Source organism: Spermophilus citellus (assembly GCF_964194105.1).
Source record: "Spermophilus citellus genome assembly, chromosome: 2".
Lineage (NCBI taxonomy): Eukaryota > Metazoa > Chordata > Mammalia > Rodentia > Sciuridae > Spermophilus > Spermophilus citellus.
This window is the reverse complement of record NC_138183.1, coordinates 87,708,498-87,716,702: the sequence shown is the minus strand read 5'-3', so window position 1 is coordinate 87,716,702 and position 8,205 is coordinate 87,708,498. Positions and strand designations below refer to the sequence as shown.

General features: G+C 41.2%; 1 pseudogene across 1 annotated transcript in view; it reads right to left on the bottom strand.

Moving 5' to 3' along the window:
* Nucleotides 1-8,205, bottom strand: part of LOC308641547 (FERM domain-containing protein 3-like) — a 195,804-nt pseudogene that overhangs the window by 140,480 nt on the left and 47,119 nt on the right. The window contains exon 6 of the transcript in view: nucleotides 6,082-6,205. The product of the transcript in view is annotated as an FERM domain-containing protein 3-like (transcript). The remainder of the gene's footprint in view (nucleotides 1-6,081; nucleotides 6,206-8,205) is intronic.

Sequence of the window (8,205 nt, the reverse complement as noted above, 5' to 3'; positions counted from 1 at the left end):
CTTTAGGAAGATAAAGAAGTGGGGATTTTGGATGGGAGAGGAGATACCAACCATCTGCCTATGGCTACATGGCCCAGCCCCAACACCCCTTCCCCTCCACACTTACAGAGTTTTCCGTTAGCTCTCATCATTTTCAGTCAGACTGGGGCCTGGTGAGGCAGTGATAGCCAGGGACAATGTGGTCCGGAAAGGACTAGCCAGGTCCAGGTCTCATCTCTGTCCTTTTGGTCAGACCCAACACAGGCTAGTCTGTGAACTAAGGGTGAAGATCAAACCTGATATGCTCTTGGCTGGAGGAAATGTTTTTCAGGCAGGTGGTGAGTTTCCAAAGGCCTGAGCACATCCTGTTTTAGATGCATCAGAGATGTGCATTGGTTTACCCAGGCATTGGTTACACACACCATATTGGGGTCTCTCCTTTGAGCTAAAGTGAGATGCGTTGTATGCCTTCGGAGGCTGGGCTGGTGCATCGTTTGACCCAATCTTAAAGGCAAAGTAAAGTAAATGGCACATGCTGCAGTTAGAAATGAGGCACTAGCATGTTCATTCCAAAGGGAGCTCAATTTCCTCTTGAGTTTTGGTTCTGGATGAGACACTCACTTCTTTTGATGGGGCTGCTACCGACTTCTACATATGAAACAAAAACAAAGACAGTCTCAAGAGTGTATGGATTCCATCTAGAGGACTTTCCAATAGCATGCCACAGCACCTAAAGAAAACAAGCACATTTAAGGCCCAAGTGTTTTATTCCAGCAAGATTGTTAATGAAACTGGTTCAAAGGCTTCCTTTGCCTCAAAGCTCTTCAACTCGATTTTAGAACCATTCAGCTCTTCCTAGGACAGTTAGACATTCAATACCACAAACTGTGGAATTTAGTTCATTTTAAGAAGACAAAAAACAAAAATTAGATCCAGCCTCAGATTTCTTCCAGCAAAACCAGACCATTGCCACATCTCCATGGAGATGGGTCTTAGGTCTAGTTAATCGATGTATGTCCACTTACCTAGGTGCTGTGACACCTGCCATTACTTTTCAAGTTGATAGTACACATCCCTGGAAGAGACAGAACACAAGACTCATGCATGTGAGGGAGGGTGTTGAGTGCTCAGTGGAGATGAGGGTGTGAGTACAAAGTGCTAAGGGACTATTGGTGAGGGTGGTCTTCTCAGAAGAGACCACAGTCAGGAGTTGGTCCTTCATGAGAGCAGAGGCTGTCTCCAGGCTAGGAGAGAAGGAAAGAGAATTCCAGGCATGAATAAAAAATATTGAAATGACTGAATAATAGAGTGATGGGAGATGCTACTGGGCAACAGGCCAGGTGGGGCAGGGTATGAAGAACATTCCACCTCTAAGTGGGCAGAGGGAGTTTATCTTGAGAGAAGTGGGTGCCACAGAAGTTTTGTCCAGAGGAGCATGATGCCCAGGCTCACACTTTAGAAAGATCTACCCTGACTTATGGTTTTGAGCACAAATTAGGGCAGGAAGGAGACTAAAAGTAAAACAGTGGCCGGTTCTACAGTGAGAGCTGTGGCTTAAGAGGAAGTCTCGCCCCAGAAGCCTACATCTCTTTGGTGATTGTTGTTTTCCTCTTCAGGTGGAAATTGATGGGTAACTTAGAGACCAGGATATGTGGATGCTAGGCAGTCCCTACCAGGGGAGATTGGCAGTTCAGTGTGGAGTACAGAGTGAAAATTCACATACAGGGGGCTGGGGATGTGGCTCAAGCGGTAGCGCGCTTGCCTGGCTTGCATGCGGCCCGGGTTCAATCCTCAGCACCACATACAAACAAAGATGTTGTGTCCGCCGAAAACTGAGAAAATAAATATTAAAAACTCTCTCCCTCTTAAAAAAAAAGAAAATCCACACATAGTAACATTGCTCAAACTTGGAAGCAACCAAGTTTTCCTTCAGTAGGTGACTGGATAAATGAACTGTGGTACATCAGACAATTGATTACTATTTAATGCCAAAAAGAAATGAGCTATTGAGTCTGGAAAACACATGGAAGAAGTATAAATACATATTACTAAGTGAAAGAAGCTTATCTGAAAAAGCTACATGCTGAATAATTCCAACTATGATATTCTGGAAAGGTCAAAACTACGAAGACACAAAATGATCCATGGTTTCTAAGGATTAGGTGATAGTGATAAATGATTTTTATGACAGTTAAACAATTCTGTATGATACTTTAATAGTGAATACATGTTGCTATACATTTGCTCCAACTCATAGAATATACACCAAGAGTGAGCTCCAATGTAAACTATAAATTGTGGATAATTAAAATATATCCATGTGCACATCATTTATAATAAATATAGCACTCCAAAGAGAAATGTTAATAACTGGGGAGGCCATACATGTCAGGGGGAAGAAGGCAGATGGGAAATCCTTGTTGAGGAAATCCCCCTCAATTTTACTGTGAACCTAAACTTCTCCAAAAAGTAAAGCCTATTAAAAGAAAAGAAAAGAAAACAAAGGGGGGGGGGTGGACAAAAAAACAAAAAACAACTCTATCAGTCAGTGACATTGTGAAGGTCATTATGGGTTGTTTAGCAGCTGTTCTAGCTCATTTCACCTTCTAGACACTGGGTAGAATTGCATTTCCTTGCTATTGGGCAGGACTTTGGGACAGCTTCTGACCATCGAATTTTAAGCAGAAGTGACATGCATCACTTCCAAGTTAAGCAAGACTTTCCAAGGCTCTCTTTCCCTTGGCTCTACAGCTGGCAAAATAAAGCTGATGACTGCCCTGAGTGACAATGACGAGCAGAGTCCCCCAGCTGACCTCAGGTGGACAAAACAGAGCAAGGAAGTCTTTCTTACAGTAAGCCACTGAGCTTTGGAGGTTGTCCTCAGCAAAATCTAGCTGACCTTGACAGATTCAGAGGTGACCAACAACTACAAAGTACTATCACGTTTTCAAAACCATGGATTCTCTCTATCCTGCCTTCCGATGCAATCATAGATAAAGCATAAGCCATATGGCATTTAAGGAAGAATAGTGGATCCAGGCATGAATCTTAATCTTCACACACCAATCTCTTAAATATCCAAGCAGTCTAAGCACTTCATCCAAGGAAACCATTACACAAATCTCAGTTTTCCATTCTGTTTTGCAGTACCTCAAAACTGCAGAACCTCTCACCTTCTTCCCCCAAAGAACTCTCTCATTCCTGCCTGTCTGCCAGGACATTTAGGATTCACGTTCAAGCAGTGTGTAGCCTCCTTGGGAAAGTTCCTTTCCCTCCCTGAGAAATGTACCCCACCCACAGTAGAGAAGCTTTTGTCCCTTCTCAGTGAGCATAGAATTTGAATGATTCCACTCAATTAAATATCTGGGAAAGGATTTTGAAACTGCTTCCCTAAGGTGAAAATGTTTCTCTCTTTGTAAATCATCATCATCATTTCTGCTAATATTTAAGCAACTCTATTACTATCTCTCTTGTTTTCTTTCTCAACTGGTTCAGTAGCCAAGTTATGTATTGGGGCCCTGCTACCCCAACAAAAGCCACCTGGCGTCTTCTCAGGAAGTCTCTGTGACAACAGGTCGATGGCTGCGCATCATCCCTTTGCTGTGAGGAGGGTCACATGTACAGTGGTCAACTTGGAGACTAGGATACATGCCCGGGTGCAGCCTAGCATGGGTTTCCTTCTTCTGTGACCCCCTCCTCACAGTGGAAGTGTGCAGAGTAACCCAACTGAAGACCCTGTTCCCCACACAACATCAACACATTCCCCACCTATGTCCACCAACCTCCAGAGCAGCCTCGACCTCCACAGCAGGCTTTCCATCCAACTGCAGAATACTCCTCTTCCTCTGCACTACCACCTTCTTCTACTCTTCTTGTCCTCCCCTCACAACCTAAAATCTCTCTCTGTAGTACTGAGGCAGAACCAAGTGTGTGTGTCTACTTGGGAAAGATTAAAAAAAATACACAGGAAAATATGCCCTGGAGTTGCCCTTGCAATGTCACATGATGCCTGGCAGTTGCATCCCTTGGAGTTGTGACTCTGACCCCTTCCTGGGGCTTCCTGGTTGACACACAGAGCTGCAGTTCTTATCAAGCCATGGAAATTACTTCTGAGATTTATAAACAGTGACTGACTGGTCCCTAGATCGCAATGACCACTTTCAGAGATCTCAACAAATCTGGGAGCTGGTACAGGTCCAATACACAGCTTTCTGATTGTTAAAAATAACCTGGAATCTTTCAGTTTACCTACTTCCTCATAAAATCAGTTTGGTCACCAAATCTTACTGCCATGTCTCTCAAGATTTTTTTTTCAATTTTCTTTCCTTCTATTCTTTTTCGGGTCCTTGGCTCTCTGAATGGTAGAAATCACTTACCCCTCCTCCTCTCCCACCTGGTGTCCATCCTCGCAGGCCATTGCTATGGTGACACCGTGAAACATCTGCCCAGCTACCTGCCTCTCAGGACTGATCAGCAAACGGGTAAAAGTGTGGATGTTGGTGTCAAGATGCAAGTCCTGCGTCTGCTAATAACCATCAAGGGAAGTCCTTCGACCACTCCAGGCTATACTTTCCTCATCCCTCACTGAGAACACTAATGGTGCCCACCTCATAGTGTTTGGGAGTCCTAATGGAATAAGGCATATAAAGCTCTTTGCATGGTGTTCTGGCATCCAGTAAGTACCCAAGTAATATTTATTATAATGTGTTCTAAACATTTAAGACCCTGAAAATTCTGGTTATAGAAGACCTTTCCTACCAATCCACACAATGGATGCAATTTCTTCATCCAAGAGCCCTTACTCTATGGTCTCTAGGAAGGATGCTCCTATGACATAGACCCCTCACCCAAAATATTGGAACTTTATTGTTATCTCTAGCACCCTAGTCTCTAAAATGTAAAAAGAAGAGTGAGGATTTCATATATTTTCTCACAAAACTTTTCATTAGGAAGCAATACTCTAACCCATGGAAATGGTAGGGTACTTTCTAAAACAAGTATGTTTTGATGTCGAATTATTTTTACTTCTAGGAATGAAGGCTACCCTTTCCAAGCTAAAATATGCAGCCACTTTGAATGCCCACACTTCACCAGAAGGGGGAGTGTCTGCATAAAATAGGAAGCTCTAGCACTCATTCATAATGGGACACTTTTGTTCCAGAATTCATCAACCAGTGACACTATTTTCTTCATAATTACCAGAAGCCCAGATAATGAAAGCACCTCAGATCTTGCAATTCTTCATCAATATTTGTCATAACATTGCCTATGCTTACTATTATTATCAAAAGGATTTCTTCTATGATTTGCACAGGATCTAAACCCTAATGCAGACTAGAATATCTGAATTATCTGAATTCCAAGTGGGTGATGATTCCTAAGCATGCTTCATTTTATTCCACATAGGCTTAAGAGCACAGACTCTGCACCCAGGATGCCTGAATTTAAATCCCAGCTCTGACACTAGTCATGTGTAAGATGCTCAATCACTCAATCTCTGTGCCTCAGTTCCCTCGTCTATAATATGGGAACAACCATAGAACCTATCTCCTAGGTTACTGTGAAGATTAAATGAAGTCAATATATACATGATGCCTAGAACACTGCTTGGTACATAGTGAATACTATGCAATTTGGTACTCCTTCCACGATGACTCTGTACTTACCATCCTGAAACATCTCAGACAAGGAAAGGAGGAGCAGGCACTGAATCCTATCATCTTGGGAGCAGCATGAAAAACAGAACTTTGCCAATGGATTCTGCTCTACTTGAAGTCAATGCTTCTATCCACAAGAGGAAAAGAAGCAACGCCAAATTCAAAATTGGCAAGGATGATTTATTTAAGGGTGGTTAGAAATCCTTAAGTAGGAGAAAACGTGTAGCTCTGTAACTGCTGACCATTCCTAGACCATTCCCCACACTATTGAGATTGTCATTGACAGAGGATATCTGGGTGTCCTTGACAGTGCTTAGATAAATGGCTTTGCCACCTGAAACAGTCTACCTATGTGTTACAAATATTCTTGCTTCACATGATTTCCACAGTTCCTGCAGTAAGAATACCTTCTCATCTCTCTTTCATAAATGTCTACCCACATTACCTGAGTTCGTTTTTATGAATTTCCATGATTTTTCTTTCGAGCTTCTGTGACTGCTTGGGGAAGATCTCAAACTCACTGATGTAATTCTCAGGATGCTCATCAGGATCATAATCACCAAGCTCAGCTGTAACCAGTAAAAAGTGAAGAAAAAGAGAAAGATTAAAAACAATAGTATGGGGGCTGGGGTTGTTGCTCAGTGGTTATAGCTCAGAGCACTTGCCTAGCATGTGTGAGGCACTGGGTTCAATTTTCAGCACTGTATATAAATAAATAAAATAAAGGTCCATTGACACCAAAAAAAATACAACAAAACAAAACCCAGCATGGTTGAGGTGCATGTGGAATGTCTCATTCATCCAAAAGAAGATCCTGGAATAAGCTCATGCAAACCTTATTTGTACACATGGAAAGCCCACAGCCTGGGTATCTAGAGACTTGTGTTCAGGTTTTAGTCTAGCTCCATGAGCTTTGGCACTTATCACCCTGTTCTGGGTCTTGTTTTCTTTATCTGTATACTGAAGCAATTTAAAGGATTATTTCTTGATGGGGGCACTGCTGGCATTTGGAGGACTGAAGAGTTTTATTGTTTAAGATTTCCCAAGGAATTGTAGGACATTTGACAACTCAACCCTTCAGACACTGAATGTTGGTAACACACTCACTGTGACCATCAAGAACACCACTCCCCAGAAGGTAGCCAGAGGGTACAAGACTGAAGTTAGGAGGAATATGTTCAAGAAGTCTACTCTACAACAAGGTTATACAGCAGTTAATAACAATGTATAGTATATTTGAAAACCTCTAAAAGAGCAGACTAAGTGTTCTTATCCTCACCACAAAAATTATAAGTATGTGAGATAATGCATATAGTAGCTCAATTTAACCATTCTATAATATATGCATATTTCAAAACAAAATTTTGTACACTGTAAATATGCAAAATTTTGTCCATTAAAAATTTAATTTTTTTAAACTAAATGCCTCTCTGATATATCTAGGAAGTAGCTATCCTGGGAAACTTCCTCAAGATTCTCTTCACAGTTAATAGTCTCCAAGATCAAGAATCCCCTGGCTGGAGCTACCAGCTCTGAGGTCTATGCAGTGTGACACATTCAGTGAAAAAAAAGAAAAAAGAAAAAAAAACACAACATGAAGAAATCCAAGGAGAGTGCATTTAAACACAAATGGATTGCTCTTCAAACAAGAGTATCCACCTGAGTACTGAAAGAACATTTGGGATTAAAGCTGTTGCAGCATTCTAATGCAAGGCACCTCTGGAGAATATTTAAGAGGAAAAAGAAATGCCTGCCCATCTCCAAGCGTCCTGAGAATCTAATAGAAGTGGGTGCATAGCCTATGGCCCAGAGAAACCAAGGCTATGTTTGGCTGTAGGAGTATTTTACTGATTCCACAAGCTTGCTAAGTAAAATGAATAAGCATCTCAGACAGAAATAAAGAATATAGTCCAGGAGAATAAACTAAAGATAGTGTATTTGTCAACGTGATCCCAGCAGGACTTTGAAGTGGAAAAAAAAATCTGTATGCTTTCAGCACATTTGAAAAATCACACCAACTCCATAATATCTATCTACTGTTCTATCAATGTCAAATCAGCTAATGACAGTAAAAGGACAAAACCAGAGGAAAACAAAGCTCTTTAAAAGCTTTTTAATATAATTCAACTTGTACAGTTCTTAAAACAATCTAGGATGCATATATATATACTGAGGAAGAATTTTAAAAATAAGATCCAAAATACTATTGATCATGAGAGGGGTGGAATTGATCAATTTGATCAAATCAAAATTGAATTATTTCTGTTCACTAAAAGACATCATACTGACGATACAGGAGGTGTCATTTTGAAAGAATATGTTTGCAAAATCTGAAGTTGACAAGGGCTAGTCTCTAGAAGACAGAAAAAATCTGGGCAAATCAATGAGAAAATAGACTGGAAGACCAACAGAGAAACAGTCAAAGGATATGAACAGGCAATTCACAGACAGGGACATGCAAAGGGCTAGTATATGGAGAAATGCCCAAATTCATTAGTAATAAGAGATATGCAAACCAAAACAAGATGTCACACAAATATCATTGCCAAGAAATTAGGAAGTTGGCAGA